The 19,554-nt window shown below is 39.0% G+C and overlaps 2 long non-coding RNA genes across 2 annotated transcripts; both read left to right on the top strand.

The window, feature by feature from the left end:
- The first annotated feature begins 795 nt into the window (after window positions 1-795).
- LOC130590018 (uncharacterized) lies at window positions 796-3,265 on the top strand. The gene is made up of 3 exons (XR_008967601.1): window positions 796-1,566; window positions 2,202-2,258; window positions 3,041-3,265. It is a non-coding gene; the product is annotated as an uncharacterized LOC130590018 (long non-coding RNA).
- A 9,600-nt stretch (window positions 3,266-12,865) lies between these two features.
- On the top strand, window positions 12,866-14,910 carry LOC130590017 (uncharacterized). Its single transcript, XR_008967600.1, has 3 exons — window positions 12,866-13,212; window positions 13,847-13,903; window positions 14,686-14,910. It is a non-coding gene; the product is annotated as an uncharacterized LOC130590017 (long non-coding RNA).
- Window positions 14,911-19,554: the final 4,644 nt, after the last annotated feature.

The following is a 19,554-nucleotide window of genomic DNA, read 5'->3' as shown; positions in this document are numbered from 1 at the left end:
AATGAAACAAATAAGGGGAGAAATAAGAGTTCTAAAATTAAAAGTCTTGCTGATGAACTCTGAAACATCCCTCAATTTGTCCAGATATTGGGAGACTTTTATGTTTGATTCTGGAAGTTCAACTGACAACAATCATTCAAAGTTGGAATGGAATGAAAGGTAAAAGAAGTTTGTTTGAAGGTGGAGAAACCTAAATGTAGGTCTTGGTCTTATAGTTTGAAGTTTGTTTATCTGGAACCCTGAAAATTGAACACTGTTGAATGTTAGTTGGAGTTCTGGCCTGCAGGTAAGAGTCATTTGTAATTTGCATAAAAATTGCTACTGTGAAACCTTCCCTTTTTTTTTGCAGTAAAAATAATATGATAGGATAGAGAGAAATGGCTAAATCCTTCAAGGGATAGAATAATGTTTCGCCGTGGCATTTGTGTAAATAAACGATGATATTTTTGTAAATAGATGAAGTAATTTTTTTTTGTCTAAAAACAGATAAAAAGAAATAAAATAATATGTTTTTTTCAGGAAGCGATTGGTTTTGCTGTATAGTAAATGTCAAATGTTGTACTTCCTCCGGTTCATTTTAAATGCAACAAATAGGTATTATTTGTGAGATATAAAATATTTATTTGTTGCATTTAGAACGAAATGGAGGAAGTGTACAATATTATAAATGTTGCATAACAAACGATAAGTGTTGTACAAAAGCTATAGATAATGTATAAAGTTGGTTAGAGTTTAACCGTGATATGAGCTATGCTCCTTGTAATACTCCGTATTTTTAATACTAATTTCGTACTAATTAAGAAAATATAAAAGAATTAATAAAAAAGGTATTTTAATTTATTTACAAGTTAATAGGAATAAATTATTAGTAATATGAATTTGTTAGGAATTTCCGGAATTTTAAAAGAGTAACCTAATCGACCTAGGGTTACTACCTTTTGGAAGGGAGTATAAAAAGGAAAAGAAGTTGGAATTTCAGATAAAAACCCTAAACCCTTTCTTCTCCCTCTCTCCTCAGCCGACATTCATCTCTCTCCTTCTCTCTTTTTCGAATTTTTTCTCTCTCTCAGAATTTTCTTTCTCTCTCTCGGATCTCTCTCTCTCGAATCTCTCTCGCGGGTTCGCTCGCTACTCTTCTTCTTTGGCTTCGTGCAAAAGGGTCCGACGAAGGTACAAGGTTCGAGCGCGCAGGGTGCGCAGGCGTCGAGGGTCGAAAAGTTGCGAGATTCCGTCGAAGGGGTCGAGTTGTGCGCGATTTCGTCGAAGGGGTCGAGGTGTGCGCGAGTGTCGAGAGTTCTGTCCGGGAGTCTTGGTGCGAAGGGTGCTGTGGTTCGTGTGAGGCTCGCGAGTGTCGCGCGGTGTGGGCGACGTACGAGCAGCGACGAGAGTCTTGGTGAAGGGTTCGTGTGGTGCGAATTCTGTCGAGCACAAGGGTGCGAGTCCGCCGGAATTCTTGTGCGAAAAGTGGGTCGAGTGCTGCGACAAGGGTCGTGGTGTTGAGGGTTTCGTGCGCGTGAGTGGTGTGGTCTTCGGTCGCCGGAATTCTTTCGCCGGCGATTTCTAACGGTATAATTTTGTACTTAACTTAGTATGTCAGTTTATTAATTATTCTTATATTTACTGTTTCGTAGTTAAGAAAGGTTTGTAATTATTAATTAATAATTAGAGTTGTGTAATAAATTATTAGTTAAGTTATTGTTCTGTTTTAAGTAAAATTTCTGGTTAGGTTTGTAATTGGAATAAGTTGGAAGTAGGAAAATTGTGTATTATTATTAGTTACATTATTATCGTTTCATGAGTAACCTGTTTCATGAAATCTGACTTTGGGACGTGTGACTCACCCTTTGGACATGGAATTTACCCTTTTGGACATGGAACTTACTTTTGGACATGGAACTTACCTTTTGGACATATGACTTACCTTTTGGACATATGACTTGACTTTTGGACATAAGACAGGCTGGACTTATGACATTTTGGATGGGTAAAACAGTGGACTAATGTTACTAACTAACTTAGTTACTCACTAACTCTGACTTCTAAAAGACGTTAAATTCACTAGATTAGAATTATAACGAAAGTTCTGGAATAAGGTTTTAACTATTGCGTAATTCGAATCGTTAGATCGTTATGGTCTTAGTACGTAGTAGTTGTTAGTGTTATCAAGGACGTAACACTAAAGCTTTGTTTTAACGATTTAGGTCCCAATTTCATAAGCGGCTCGTTCTATTAAGTCAGCGAAAATTCTCCGTTACAAGGTACGTACGCGTACCAGTTTACTTTCAAAGCCTTAGTATCATGTTTAGGTTGCAGTTCATGTTATTGGAACCTAGTACCATGATAGGGAACATTTGATTGTGATTGTTTGGTTAGACGTTTATAACGTGAAATCAATATGATGCATTGAAATATGTTGCATTGAAATGCGAAGTTCTATCGTAGTGTAACATCAGCATTATTAATCTGATCTATAGAGTAACAAGAGTGTTACTAGGGATAAGATTGAGTTTGGTAATTAAGAGAGTATGTAAATGACTCCTTAAAGTTATAAAAGAATGATTGGTAATAAAAGAAGATTATGGCGATACTTGTAGTTGGACTCCCTACAAGTATAGAACAATGGGGGAGTGTAGGACTTGTCCTACACTCCTACGCAGGCCTACTGTGACGACAGTAGTGTCCTTATATTTTGATAACTCAAGTAGGCGGAAGGTTCCGTTCGATCTTGGGGGTATGCATACTAAGGTGATGGGTGTGAGACGGAACAAAACCGTATTTGCATTTCATCTAATAGACCAAGTTGTCTATTAAGGATTCAGTAGCCCGTATGATTCTAGTGAGATGACGGTGCCCGTTCGATGCCAAATAATGAAAGATTAAAGGATGTGAGATAACGTAGGTTCATATAACAGTGGTAATGTATGCATCATTTAGTTCATATAGTTTCAATGGTTCATTACGTACTCAGCATAGCTGACCCTGTGTGTTATTATGTGTTTGTTGTCCTGTGATGAACTATTGATACTTCAATGGGGAGCAGACTAGGTGAGCTGGTGCTGCTGCATGACATCAAGCATATGGGGGCTAGACTGTAGTTTGAAGTTAACTTTTGGTTTGATCATTAATGAATTTTATAGAACATTATTACATGGTTTGAGTTTGAATAAAGAGGGGTCATCTATGATTCCCGAGTTGTAATTACATTTTCTATTCCGCTGCAATTTGGTTTTGAGACAATGAATTTGAGTTACCATATTTCTAATTATGCCTTGCGTTCCATCGCGGCGGTAACACTCCCAAAGTCGATGCGACGTAGCATTAGACGTGTATGGATTTTGGGGGTGTTACAATTCTCACCGAACACATAAATAGAGGCCATCCCTTGTCTACATAGTTCTTAAGTTGTAAGGCATTGATAACCTTAATTCCAGGTTCTCGAGGTATTCTCCTATATGACACTCTTTTTCCCGAAAGATCTCTCAGTTCTACTTTTTGCGCATCGCAATCTATCTTAGCCATGTACTTTCCAAGCCAATCCATCCCCAAAATAATGTCTAGGTTTGATAAGTTAAACTCTATCAGGTCAGAAGGAAAGAAACTTTCTCCTATTTTCAGTGGCACTTTTAGAAATCTTTTAGAGCAGTTAACAGTCTCACTGGACGGAATGACTATAGGAATAGAAATCGACTCAGACTCGATCAATGTTAAAGTCCTAACAGTTGAATGGGCAATAAATGACAATGATGCTCCAGAATCAAACAATACTTTAACAGGAGTGGAGTTGATAGAAAATGTACCCGAGACAACATCCCTTCGAGCCTCTTTTCTCTAGTCGACATCTATACAGCTTCCCTTGCCCTTATCTTGGGAATTGGTTGCATTGTTCCCATTAGATGTCTGATTATTGGTGTTGGTTACAGGCTTGGAGTAGTTAGAATTCCCATTGTAAGCACTTCCCCCATTTCCATTCCCATTTCCATTTCCATTTCGAGGTTTGTCCCCATAATTCCCATTCTTTTGGCCATTAGGTTCAGTTTGTTCTTCGATAGCACTCATATGCCCTATGTCCCAATTTCCCGCATTCTCGACATTCCACCTTGTTACCCTCACAGTCTCTACCAGGATGGTTGTTAGGGCACTTCTACACCTATACACACGCTCAATCTGCGGTTATTGGTGTTGTTATTGCGGTTATTGTTGTTGGGATTAGCGTTGTTGTTATTGGGTCCATTACCGAAATTCCTTTGAGGGTCTTGATGGTTTTGGTTCCCATTATGCTTCTTCTCAAACTTCTGGACCTCAGTGTTTGGATTATCTTTTCGTTTCTCACCCTGCTTACCCCCTTCCTCTCTCTTCCTGATGGCATAAAGATGAGCAGCTTTGCCAAACACATGATCTAAAGAGGTGAATGTATCTCCCCCTAGTCTTCCTTGCAGGTCAAGGGTAAGTCCTAGTTCGAAACGTGAGGCTTTAGATTCCTCAGTAGGTGCTATTTCCGGGGCAAATCTCATCAGCTCGATGAATTTCCGGTAGTACTCCTCAACAGACAGAGTCCCTTGTTCCAACATCATAAATTCTTGGGCTTTCTGCTTCTTAAGGTATGGAGGGTAAAATTTGTCCCTTAAGGCCTTTTTGAAAGTTTCCCACCCAAAACCAGGCTGACTCAGGAGGTTGCTCTTAGCTTGGGTCCACCAGAAATGAGCATCTCCCTGAAGGTAGTAGCTCGCTAAGGGCACAGTTTTCTCATCAGGGCAAGATAGGTGAAGAAAAGTTTATCGAATTCCCCAACCCAGTTCTCTAATTCTTCAGGTCCCCCTTTCCCATTCAGTATTGGTGGGTTCCTACGGGCAACCTTTTCAGATAAATCCCCTTCACGATTGTGACCTTGGGCTAGGTTGGCAGTGATTTGCACCAAGTCACGTATCGATTGCTCGATATTCAGAGAGGTTTCAGGCGTGCCTCCCCCCCGAACCATTCTACGCTGAAAATAACATAATAGCTATCTCAGTGACACATATCATCCTGTCCTTTCTTAACCAATACACATTGCACATATAGCAAGCAGTTGTCACGAACAAATATTAAGTCTTTATTGACTTGCAACACAAACATCTCACATGAGACGTCACAACCATAACAAGGAATATCATAAAGTATCCTTAAAGGTTTTCGAACATATATCATATATATATTAAGAGATAAAACGATTGTTCCAATCAAGTAAATAGTTTTGTCGCAAAAATAAGGTTTTAGTCAACACCATTTTTAAACATCCTTGTACATCCTCTTTAACCTATTCATATTTGAATATTGCAAGAATCGTTCGCAACTTCAATTGAACAATCAAACAGCAAGTTAAGTTCAAGACACGAAACGAAATCACATTTGCAATCATTCCTATGACTTAATGCACATAACATAATATGTTCTATATGCTCCTATCCCATACTACCCATTTTGAAATCGTTTTTAAAACGTCTTTAAAATTCAGAGCCTTCGGCTCTGATACCAGTTTTGTAACACCCCCAAAATCCACGCGCGCCTACCACTGCTGCGTCGCGTCGACCTCGGGGCGTTACCGCCGCGATGGAACGCAAGGCATAATAAGGTTAACGATAACTTAAAACATTAACTTGAAAACTAAAATGCAGCGGAATTAAAATATAAATACAACTCGGGAATCATCAATGACCCCTTTCATTCAAACCACAAACCATATATAAGTCTTAGAAAAACCAATAATACTTATTTCAAAATGCTTTAAATGTAAATACCCAAGCCTAGTCCCCGTATGCTCGAGATTATGCAGCAGCACCAGCACACCTAGTCTGCTCCCCATTGTAGCATCAATGGTTCATCGCAGTTCATCAAACACATAATAACACACAATCAGCTATGCTGAGTACGTAATGAACCATTGAATACATGTAAACATAAATGATGCACACATGAACAATCTTAAGTGATGCTACACTATGTTACATCCTTTAACCTTTAACTTTAATCTTTAATTGGCATCGAACGGGCACCGTCATCTTACTAGAATCATACGGGCTACTGAATCCTTAACAGACACTAGGTCTGTTAGATGAAATGCAAATACGGTTTCGAGCCGTCTCACACCCATCACCTTAGTATGCATACCCCCAAGATCGAACGGAACCTTCCGCCTACTTGAGTGTCAAAAATATAAGGACACTACTGTCGTCACAGTAGGCCTGCGTAGGAGCGTAGGACAAGTCCCACACTCCCCCCATTGTTCATCACTTGTAGGGAGTCCAGCTACAAGATATTGCCATAATTCATTTTAATATTAACCATTCATTTCATAACCACATATCGTATCTCTTGTAACACTCTTGTTACACTATGGATACATAGAATCAATTACCTGTTCTCTTCATTAAAATGCTCAAATCGTATCTCTTGTAACAACCTTGTTACACTATGGATACATAGAATCATTTACCTGTCCTCTTATGCTCAAATCATATCTCTTGTAACAACTGTTACACTATGGATAGATTAAAAATGCTCTTTGAAATACTACGATAGAATTACGCATTCCCATGCAACATATCAATTTCAATTACAAATGTCTAACCAGACAATCTCAATCAATCAAACATTCCCTATCATGCTTCTAGGTTCCAATAACATAGATTGCAACCTAATCATGATACTAATACTTGGGATTAAACTGGTACGCGTACGTACCTTGTAACGGAGAATTTTCGCTGTCTTAATCGAACGTTCCGCTTATGAAAAGGCCAAGATACCAGCCATTTGAGGATGAGTTGTTAGCTGATGACTTTCAGAATCTTAGGACAGTCACTTACGTCTCTGATGATGAAAGGAACAATAGGACCTTCATTATAGTGTTGGGTGGAGTCCAGGTTGTACCAGGGTTACATGGGGAGGATGATGATGATGAGCCACCTCCACTAGAGGATATACCAGTTGAGGAGGAGAACCCTGCTGAGAATGAAGACCCTGTTGAGGATGAGAATCCTGTTCAGGAAGAGGATCCCATTGAGGAGGAGGATCCCATTGAGGAGGAGGATCCCATTGAGGAGGAGGATCCCATTGAGGAGGAGGATCCCATCGAGGAAGAAGATCCCGAGGAAGACCTAGGACCCATACTAGAAGATATATTCTTTGAGGACGGCGAGCCTGAGGCAGATGAGATTGACCTTGATGGAGGGATGGAGGATTCTGGATCTGAGGATGAAGCTCACCGTCTTGGCCCATAGTTCTTTTGAACATATATGTAGGATTAGGATTTTTGTTTTAATTTTGATCGTTTTTGTTCATTTGTTATGTTAGGGATAATAAGGCTTGCATGCCGATTAGGGAGTAACATTATTTGATTTATATATATATATATAGTATTTCTTTACGAATATTACATTCCCATTTTCAATAATAGTGCATATATTATCTTTTATTGTTAATTATGGCATCTTATTTTGGATGATTGTAATGCAAGTCAGTACAGACTTAAAGGTGTTCGCAATATATGTTGATATGTTAAATGTGTATTCGTTGAATAAGTTAAAACCCAAAAATTATGTGTAAGTCACTGAAATAGCCACTATGTTAATTTCAGCGCAGAATGGTTCGATCGGGAGGCGCCCCTGACACCTCTCTTAACATCGAGCAATCGATACGTGACCTAGTACAGATTACAGCCAACTTAGCCCAAGGTCACAGCCGGGATGGTGACCTATCTGAAAAAGTGGCCCGTAGGAACCCACCTATACTAAATGGAAAAGGGGGACCTGAAGAGTTGGAAAACTGGGTTGGGGAATTTGATAAGCTTTTCTTCACCTAACCTGTCCTGACGAGAAAACAGTGCCCTTAGCTAGTTACTATTTCAGGGGGATGCCCATTTCTGGTGGACCCAGGCTAAGGACAACCTTCTCAGCCAACCGGGTTTCGGGTGGGAAACTTTTAAAAAGGCCCTAAGAGACAAGTACTACCCTCCGTATCTTAAGAAACAAAAAGCCCAAGAGTTTATGATGCTGGAGCAAGGGACCATGTCGGTAGAGGAATATTACCGAAAATTTATTGAACTGATGAGGTTTGCCCCAGAGATTGCCCCTACTGAGGAGGCTAAAGCCTCACGTTTTGAATTGGGACTTACCCTTGACCTGCAGGGTAGACTGGGGGGAGATACATTCACCTCTCTGGACCATGTGTTTGGCAAAGCTGCCCACCTTTATGCTATCAGGAAAAGGGAGGAAGGGGGTAAGCTGGCGAGAAACGTAAGGATAACCCAAACCCTGAGGGCCAAAGTTTGAGAAAAAGCACAACGGGAACCAGAATAATCAAAACCCTCAGAGAAATTTTGGTAAGGGACCCAACAATAACCCTAACCCAACAACAACAACAACAACCGCAACAATAACACCAATAACCGCAGACCTGAGCGTGTATATCGGTGTAGAAAGTGCCCGAACAACCACCTGGTAAGGATTGTGAGGGTAACAAGGTTGAATGCCGGAGAATGGGAAGATGGGGCATAGAGCCTATGAATGCTATTCGAAAAACAAGCTAAACCCCAATGGCCAAAGGAAGGGGAACTATGGGGACAAGCCCCGAAACGGAAATGGTAACGGGAATGGTAACGGGGGAGGTAATTACAATGGGAATTCGACTATTCCAAGCCCGCTACCAATACCAGCAACCAAGTCTCTAATTAACAATGCAACTAGTTCCCAAGATAAGGGCAAAGGGAAGCTGTACATGATGACGCGATGAAGAAGAGGCTCGTAGAGACGTTGTCACGGGTACATTTTCTATCAACTCCACTCCTGTTAAAGTTTTATTTGATTCTGGAGCATCCTTGTCATTTATTGCCCATGCAACTGTTAGAAATTTAACATTGGTCGAGTCTGAGTCGATTTCTATGCCTATAGTCATTCCATCTGGGGAGACTGTTAATTGTTCTAAAAGATTCCTAAAAGTGCCATTAAAGATAGGTGAGGGATACTTTCCCTCTGATCTGATAGAGTTTAACTTATCAAACCTAGATATCATTCTGGGGATGGATTGGCTTGGGAAGTACAGGGCTAAGATAGATTGCGATGCGCAAAAAGTGGAACTAAAGGACCCTTTGGGGAAAAGAGTGTCATATAGGAGGATACCTCGAGAACCAGGAATTAAAGTTATCAATGCGTTACAACTTAAGAACTACGTAGACAAGGGTTGGCCCCTATTTATGTGTTCAGTGAGAAGAGTGGAGGATGATCCGTTAAGGCCTGAAGATGTGCCCATAGTCCGAGAATTCCAGGATGTCTTTCCTGAGGAAATACCTGGTATGCCTCCAAGGAGAGATGTAGAGTTCACCGTTGACCTAGTACCTGGGACTGGACCCATTTCGAAAGCCCCGTATCGGATGGCTCCGGCAGAAATGAATGAGTTAAAGAACCAGTTAGAGGAACTTCTAGACAAAGGGTATATTAGACCTAGCATGTCGCCATGGGGAGCACCCGTCTTATTTGTGAAAAAGAAGGATGGTAGCTTGAGGTTATGTATAGACTACCGGGAGTTGAACAATGTCACTGTGAAAAACAAGTATCCATTACCTAGGATTGATGATTTGTTCGACCAACTTCAGGGTGCGGGATGTTCTCCAAAATTGACTTAAGGTCTGGTTACCATCAGTTGAGGATTGTTGATCATGATATACCTAAGACTGCCTTTCGAACCAGATATGGCCACTATGAGTTTACGGTTATGCCTTTTGGGTTAACAAATGCACCTGCATTTTCATGGACCTTATGAATAGAATTTTCCGACCCTACCTAGACAAATTCGTCGTATGTTCATAGACGATATCCTGATCTATTCTAAGAACAAGGAGGAACATGAGGATCATTTGAGGTCATTTTGCAGACACTTAGGGACAACCAACTTATGCAAAGTTTTCGAAATGTGAATTTTGGTTGGAAAGAGTGTCATTTTTGGGTCATTTTATCTCTAAGGAGGGTGTATCAGTCGATCCTGCGAAAATCAAAGCCGTGAGTGAATGGCCTACTCCAAAGAATGTCACGGATATACGAAGTTTCTTGGGTTTAGCCGGTTACTATAGGAGATTTGTGAAAGACTTCTCCAAAATAGCAAAACCTATGACAAACCTGATGAAGAAGGATTGTAGGTTTACCTGGAATGAGGACAGTGAGAAGGCCTTCCAAACACTCAAAGAGAATTAACCTCAGCCCCTGTCCTAACCTTGCCTAATGGGAACGAAGGATATGATGTGTATAGTGATGCATCCAAAAATGGGTTGGGTTGTGTTCTGATGCAAAACGGGAAAGTTATAGCTTATGCGTCCCGACAGTTGAAGCCATATGAAGTCAATTACCCAACACATGACCTAGAATTGGCCGCCATAGTATTTGCACTCAAAATCTGGAGACACTACCTCTATGGGTAACCTGCCGTATCTTCACCGATCACAAAAGCCTTAAATATATCTTCACCCAGAAAGACCTCAACATGACAGCGAGATGGTTAGAGCTCATCAAGGACTATGACTTAGACATCCAATACCATGAGGGTAAAGCCAACGTTGTTGCTGATGCGTTAAGTCGCAAGTCTAGCCATAGCCTGAATACATTAGTCGTTGCCGACAAACTTTGTGAGGAATTCTCTAGACTTCAGATAGAAGTTGTTCATGAAGGGGAGGTAGAAAGATTGCTGAGTGCCCTAACCATCGAACCTAACTTCCTAGAAGAGATAAGGGCGAGTCAACCTGGGGATGTGAAACTTGAGCGAGTCAAGGCAAAGCTTAAGGAGGGCAAAGCAGAGGGGTTTGCGATCCATGAGGATGGAGCATACGATATAAGGGTAGGTGGTGCGTGCCACAAAAGTGTGAAGAGCTGAAACAAAAGATAATGAGCGAGGGTCATAACACGACGTATTCTGTCCACCCAGGGGGAGATAAGTTGTATAAGGACCTCAAGAAGATGTTTTGGTGGCCTGGTATGAAGAGAGCAGTAGCTGAGTTTGTTTCCAAATGCTTAACATGCCAGAAAGTCAAAAGTGAACACAAGAGACCTCAGGGAAAGATTCAACCCTTAGACATTCCGACTGGAAATGGGACTCGATATCCATGGACTTCGTTGTCGCCTTACCTAGGAGTCGGGGAGGCAATAATACCATTTGGGTGATAGTGGATAGACTAACCAAGACAGCAAGGTTCATACCTATGAAAGATACGTGGAGTATGGAAGCCTTAGCCAAGGCTTATGTGAAAAATGTCATTCGATTGCATGGAGTACCCACAAGTATAGTATCAGATCGAGATCTCGATTCCTGTCGAATTTCTGGAAAAAGGTCCAGGAAGCATTTGGTAGTGAGCTATTAATGAGTACAGCCTTTCACCCAGCTACCGATGGTCAAACAGAACGAACTATTCAGACCTTAGAGGACATGTTGCGAGCATGTGCTTTAGAATACCAAGGGTCATGGGAAGACCATTTGGACCTCATAGAATTCTCATACAACAACAGCTACCATGCTAGTATTAAGATGGCACCATTTGAAGCGTTGTACGGGAGAAAGTGTCGTAGCCCTTTGTGTTGGAACGACATCAGTGAGACTGTAGTGTTAGGACCTGATATGATTCAAGAGACGATGGATCAAGTGCGAGTCATTCAAGAAAAGATTAAGACTGCACAGGACAGGCAAAAATCCTATGCGGACCAGAAGCGAAGGGACGAAAATTTCGAAGTTGGGGAAAAAGTGTTGCTTAAGGTGTCCCAATGAAAGGAGTGATGCGATTCGGGAAAAAGGGGAAGCTAAGCCCTAAGTTCATAGGACCCTATGAGATACTGGCGAGGGTAGGGAAAGTTGCTTATCGCCTGGATTTACCCAACGACTTAGAAAGGGTCCATAACGTGTTTCACGTATCCCAACTCCGGAGTACGTACCTGATGCGTCACATGTCCTTGAACCTGAAAACGTAGAGATAGACGAAACTTTGTCCTATGAGGAGAAACCTGTCCAGATCCTAGACCGCAAAGTGCGAAGTACGAGGAATAAGGACGTCAGAATTGTCAAGTGTTGTGGAGAAATCAAACTACCGAGGAAGCCACATGGGAAGCCGAAGATGCAATGCGTCTGAAGTACCCTGAGCTTTTCCAAGAGGTACGTGAGTTACGGGGACGTAACTTTTCTTTTAAGGGGGGAAGAATGCGATAGAATTTCGCGCTTTCACCCTAAAGTATGTTAATTATGTTGATTATGTTAGTTATATGCTAGTTATGTGTGAAAATTGCTTATCTATTGTGTGAACGTTAGAAAACGCTTGTGAAATTTGGGACTTAGAAGTGCAAAAGATCGTCGTTAAGACGGGCTACCTCAAAGTTTCGGGACGAAACTTCTTTTAAGGGGGGAAGCCTGTAATACTCCGTATTTTTAATACTAATTTCGTACTAATTAAGAAAATATAAAAGAATTAATAAAAAAGGTATTTTAATTTATTTACAAGTTAATAGGAATAAATTATTAGTAATATGAATTTGTTAGGAATTTCCGGAATTTTAAAAGAGTAACCTAATGACCTAGGGTTACTACCTTTTGGAAGGGAGTATAAAAAGGAAAAGAGAGTGGAATTTCAGATAAAAACCCTAAACCCTTTCTTCTCCCTCTCTCCTCAGCCGACATTCATCTCTCTCCTTCTCTCTTTTCGAATTTTTCTCTCTTCAGAATTTTCTTTCTCTCTCTCGGATCTCTCTCTCTCGAATCTCTCTCGCGGGTTCGCTCGCTACTCTTCTTCTTTGGCTTCGTGCAAAAGGGTCCGACGAAGGTACAAGGTTCGAGCGCGCAGGGTGCGCAGGCGTCGAGGGTCGAAAGTTGCGAGATTCCGTCGAAGGGGTCGAGTTGTGCGCGATTTCGTCGAAGGGGTCGAGGTGTGCGCGAGTGTCGAGAGTTCTGTCCGGGAGTCTTGGTGCGAAGGGTGCTGTGGTTCGTGTGAGGCTCGCGAGTGTCGCGCGGTGTGGGCGACGTACGAGCAGCGACGAGAGTCTTGGTGAAGGGTTCGTGTGGTGCGAATTCTGTCGAGCACAAGGGTGCGAGTCCGCCGGAATTCTTGTGCGAAAAGTGGGTCGAGTGCTGCGACAAGGGTCGTGGTGTTGAGGGTTTCGTGCGCGTGAGTGGTGTGGTCTTCGGTCGCCGGAATTCTTTCGCCGGCGATTTCTAACGGTATAATTTTGTACTTAACTTAGTATGTCAGTTTATTAATTATTCTTATATTTACTGTTTCGTAGTTAAGAAAGGTTTGTAATTATTAATTAATAATTAGAGTTGTGTAATAAATTATTAGTTAAGTTTTGTTCTGTTTTAAGTGAAAATTTCTGGTTAGGTTTGTAATTGGAATAAGTTGGAAGTAGGAAAATTGTGTATTATTATTAGTTACATTATTATCGTTTCATGAGTAACCTGTTTCATGAAATCTGACTTTGGGACGTGTGACTCACCCTTTGGACATGGAATTTACCCTTTTGGACATGGAACTTACTTTTGGACATGGAACTTACCTTTTGGACATATGACTTACCTTTTGGACATATGACTTGACTTTTGGACATAAGACAGGCTGGACTTATGACATTTTGGATGGGTAAAACAGTGGACTATTGTTACTAACTAACTTAGTTACTCACTAACTCTGACTTCTAAAAGACGTTAAATTCACTAGATTAGAATTATAACGAAAGTTCTGGAATAAGGTTTTAACTATTGCGTAATTCGAATCGTTAGATCGTTATGGTCTTAGTACGTAGTAGTTGTTAGTGTTATCAAGGACGTAACACTAAAGCTTTTTTTAACGATTTAGGTCCCAATTTCATAAGCGGCTCGTTCTATTAAGTCAGCGAAAATTCTCCGTTACAAGGTACGTACGCGTACCAGTTTACTTTCAAAGCTTAGTATCATGTTTAGGTTGCAGTTCATGTTATTGGAACCTAGTACCATGATAGGGAACATTTGATTGTGATTGTTTGGTTAGACGTTTATAACGTGAAATCAATATGATGCATTGAAATATGTTGCATTGAAATGCGAAGTTCTATCGTAGTGTAACATCAGCATTATTAATCTGATCTATAGAGTAACAAGAGTGTTACTAGGGATAAGATTGAGTTTGGTAATTAAGAGAGTATGTAAATGACTCCTTAAAGTTATAAAAGAATGATTGGTAATAAAAGAAGATTATGGCGATACTTGTAGTTGGACTCCCTACAAGTATAGAACAATGGGGGGAGTGTAGGACTTGTCCTACACTCCTACGCAGGCCTACTGTGACGACAGTAGTGTCCTTATATTTTGATAACTCAAGTAGGCGGAAGGTTCCGTTCGATCTTGGGGGTATGCATACTAAGGTGATGGGTGTGAGACGGAACAAAACCGTATTTGCATTTCATCTAATAGACCAAGTTGTCTATTAAGGATTCAGTAGCCCGTATGATTCTAGTGAGATGACGGTGCCCGTTCGATGCCAAATAATGAAAGATTAAAGGATGTGAGATAACGTAGGTTCATATAACAGTGGTAATGTATGCATCATTTATGTTCATATAGTTTCATTGGTTCATTACGTACTCAGCATAGCTGACCCTGTGTGTATTATGTGTTTGTTGTCCTGTGATGAACTATTGATACTTCAATGGGGAGCAGACTAGGTGAGCTGGTGCTGCTGCATGACATCAAGCATATGGGGGCTAGACTGTAGTTTGAAGTTAACTTTTGGTTTGATCATTAATGAATTTTATAGAACATTATTACATGGTTTGAGTTTGAATAAAGAGGGGTCATCTATGATTCCCGAGTTGTAATTACATTTTCTATTCCGCTGCAATTTGGTTTTGAGACAATGAATTTGAGTTACCATATTTCTAATTATGCCTTGCGTTCCATCGCGGCGGTAACACTCCCAAAGTCGATGCGACGTAGCATTAGACGTGTATGGATTTTGGGGGTGTTACACTCCTCTCAAGAGAATTGAGCAAAACTTCTTTGAACTAGTTGCTCCTCACATTATGGAATATAAACATTAACATAATTTTTTTTTTCAAAAATTGTCATCTTAGAAGAGATATTGTCATCATCTTTTATTTTTGTCAGAAATTAATTGGGTTTCAATTAAAAAGTTATTGAGTGATTTTAAGATATTATTACATCAGTTTAGGTACTCAAATTCATTTTGTTGTATTAAAAAACCCATATTATTTGTTCCAATATCCGATATACTCTTATTAGTAGTTTTATTTTACTCCAATATTATGCTCACTTTAATGCCTATAAAGTACTTTGTTGACTTAATTTTTCAGGAGAAGTATTCAAAACTTACTACTCCCTCCGGTTTAATAAGTTACCATATCAGTTTCAGTTATGTTATTTTCAATCTAGTTAATTTACGAGTTTCAGGCTATATTTATCCAATATTGTCAAACATAACCAATGCCTTGATCAATTTAAAAACAAGGTTGGCATTACCTTTTAAAAAAGAAGAAGTCAAAGGTTTTGGGTAATGCTTAATTTCCATAATCAGACTCTGGACTATTATTATCACAGTAATCAGATGCAAGGTGAATAATTAGATTCTTGGGTTTACAAAAATGAAATAGGAAACAAAAGTATAAAGTCAATATCAAATTCTTATCAAAACGTACGGGATTGTCTAAGATTCTAGTATCTATCATTTTATGGTGATATTTTTCAGATATTGGGATCTTTTCTAACGTCCATTTTTCAAACTAATGACGTTCTTTTTTTTTTTTTGAGAAGAACAAACTAATGAAATGAATTAAGATATGAATTTTGGAAAAATTTTGTATATATTTTCTTTTTGACAATTTAAATTTGTATAAAAATTTAAATGACGAAGTGTATTGTATATATGAAATTAAATAATTAATGAATATGATGGAAATTGATCATGGAAGATGAAAAGATGAGGGTGAGGGAAAAGTGGTCACAAGTCAAGGTGAGGGAAAAATACATTTTGAAAAGTTATGACTCCTCCTAAAAAATACATTACTAAAATTTAACTTCTTAACATCTGACATCTAGAGCCTTTTTAATTATCATTAGTGCAAATTAATCTTTTTGCTTCTAAATTTTAACAATAAGAATACATATAAATGAAAATGTAGTGCCCTTATTTTTTGGGCCTTGCGCGGTTGAGCAACCTGCGGCCCTGTGCAGGTTAAGCCCCGCCCCTGATACTTATTGTAGATATCGTTTGACTTTTTAATTAATGAAATTTCTCTTAAAAAAAGTAATTTGAACAACTCCGACAAAAATATAAACTATGATCATGAAAAAAATTGGATAGTTTAAGTTCAAATAATCAATGGAGGGGGAATTCCAATGGTTTGAAATAGCGAGAATAATTTTTGTAGATGAGGCCATTGCTACATGTTACATTCTAATGTGAACCAAAATTCCCATCAAATAATCAGGATCAAAAGTATTATATAATGCATTTAATAGAGAAGAAAAAAAAAATGAAGAATATGACTTTTGTGTTATTATGCACAAGTGTAACTAGAAGGGAAGTACCAAAGGATTGTAGCAACAATTTATCAAATGCAATTTGTAAGGAATGTGAAAATTTTAGTAATAAAAATTTAATTTATTCTACTTTTATCTTGATAAACAAAAAATTTGAAAAGATCTTTTAAAAGACAACATGTATAATGTAAGGTAACTCTTTTAAATAACTCGGTTTAAATTTCTCCGTCCTCTTTTTACCTCTCATGATACGAATATTTCAAGAACATATAGTACGCTCTTTCCTAGTTGCATCAATATCATCCAATAAAGAATTGGGAAATTCTATATAATATCCTAGTATAATTGACTTTTCCATATGATGTCATGGGGAACTTTTGAATTTCACGTATTACTCCTTAATGATTGACAATTTTATGTGATATCATCGCAAATAATTATAATACCTCCTAATACCACATTTTACCACTAGCTACCTATCATCCTATCTTAGCTACCCCTTCTTTGCAATCCATTGAGCATTCATTACTAATTGCATCATAGATGATCAATGAATTAAATGGATGTTAAAAGGCAGCAGGGTCTTGGGTTCTACTTGGTGACGATAGTGGTGGTGGAAAATGTGTGAAGGTGGTTGGTGATTGGTTTGGGCGGTGGGTGTTGTAAGATAAATAACAAAGCGATAAAAGAACAATCGCCAGACATATTTAACGTGGTTCATAGCTACGTCCACAACCCACAAGTAGTGAAGACATTGATTTATTAATTTCAGGAGAAAGAGTAAACAATACATAATATAGAGGCAAAAATTAATTAGAAGGTTTATAGAGCACCTACTAATTAATCTAAACGAAATAGGCCAAGATTGGTCAAGAAACGTAACACCAAACAATAAACCGCATATATGATAACTTGTCGTGCTGGGTCGTTCAAATTACCAGATTACATATTCAAGGCATTCCAACAGTGAGATTTATTAAAATATTTAAGACGGTACAACATAGAAATTTCAATAACTGAGGATACCACGTGAAATTCTAAAGTTGTCGATGGTACCATATGAAAAGAGTAAACTATACAAGGATATTGTATAGAATTCTAGAGAAAAAAAAAAAACACATGCACATTTCTTTTTAAACCCTTTTTTCCCAAAAAAAAAAGAGGGATTCTCCCTTTTTTTGTTATCTATCCTTCCCGATATTTTCTCCAAATTCTCACGATTATATAAGGAAACAAATAATATTTTTCTGTTTGTTTGTGTAAATGAGTGACTAAGCATAGTGATGTAAACAAGTTATAATCTCAGATTCCTAAGTTTTGAGTATCATCTCGATCCCCATAAAACTTTAACAACTAAAAGTTAAATGAAATTTACAAATAAATAAACTTTTCAGTGAGCCAAACTATCTTATTGCTTATCTTATCAGTTATCACCATTCACCACCTTATACTTTTTACCAAGAGAAAGAAGAAAAGAAAACAAAGACACAAATATACAACACTTACTTCGAGAAGGCTTAAATGGAAATCCTTACATTCCCTTTGGAGTTATACACCTCGTCAAGTAAGTTGCATCCATTCAGCCAAATCCATAACAGATTCTAAATTTTGAGAGGAAGTAATTCATACGGTAGTTCCAATTGAAAGGGAATAGTATCATGATTGTTGGCTAAAATTATCCAAATAAAACAAACAACACCTTCGGTCAATACATGTGACAAATTGACAATAACGAGTGAGAAGTTCATAATTTTTTTCTTTTTTGATTTCGATGAAATTTGCATTAATTGAAAAAAGAAGTACAAGCTATAGGGAGTACATCAAAATTATATATAGAGTAAAACTAAGAAAATATTGAAGTGAGCTAGACTAGCTTTTACAAGCCACTGAAAATAAAACAAACTAGACATTACAAGCCATCGTGCTACCATACCAGTCCGACGTTTTGTGCAAAACATATGACGTAGATTACATAGAGGACTGCCATTCGCTTTTGTTGATGGAGATGCCCTTTGTGTCTTGCAGCTAAAAACATGTTCACATGTGATGGAGATTGTCGAGAGATGAAACCGAACCGATCTTCAAAGATGGATTGTCAACTCTGTTCTTGTGAAACCATTGGTTCGCAAGACTGTAAATCTCAAGGCCATTGAAAGGAGGAATCTTCCTGGGATTCTTAAGATGAAATTACCACTAAAGTCACTTTCTTTCGGGACTTCTTACCCTACATTGATGGTAACATGAGTTTCGCCTCATGAGGCAGAAACTCGTGAGGTGAAACTCGGCATTTGTGGAGGTCGAAACTTGCCCCAATTTAAATCGGAGGACCTCCCACAAGATGCATTTTTGAGTTGTGATGACTCCCAAAGTCATCATAAAAACATAGGGTGATGTGAATTTGTTTAATTTATCACCCAACCATCGGATTCGAAGATCGCATTCGAAATTTGCAATCCTTAAAAGAAGAAGATCGAAACACGACAAATATATGTTCGAACTTAACCTGAGAGCAGGGAACTTGATAGGGATAACCACCACTGTTCCTCACCAACACATAGAAACCTAAAGTTCTACCTAACGTCTCACGCTAAACTCCAGGACGAATTAATCTGATTTCCTAGACCATTCCTTCTCATAGAAAAATCAGATCTACCTAGCAAGACAAATACCCAAAAACCAAGGCATAACCGTAACAAAATAATCCATACACTTTACTAAAAATTGATAACTTCCACTAAGGCCGCCGGAACCACCATGACCATGTCGTCGCGCGACCCTCCGTATCATTGCTGCCAAGCTGTCAGTGCTTGTAGCGCTGCACCGGAATTGTTGAGGTTTCACCCACAAAACTTCATGTGGGAAAAGCACTTAGATTGAAAACACAATTAAGGGAAAGGGGAAACGACCACTCCAAACTTTAGAACGATTCAACACTAGGGATAGGGGAAGGGGGAGACGCTCGATATCTAACGAAAACCACTAGGGGAGGGGGGAAAGCAGGGTGGAAGAGACAGGAAGAAAGATGTCAAA

This window comes from Beta vulgaris, chromosome 9 (genome assembly GCF_026745355.1).
Source record: "Beta vulgaris subsp. vulgaris cultivar EL10 chromosome 9, EL10.2, whole genome shotgun sequence".
Taxonomy (NCBI): domain Eukaryota; kingdom Viridiplantae; phylum Streptophyta; class Magnoliopsida; order Caryophyllales; family Amaranthaceae; genus Beta; species Beta vulgaris.
This window is presented reverse-complemented; position numbering and strand designations above follow the sequence as displayed.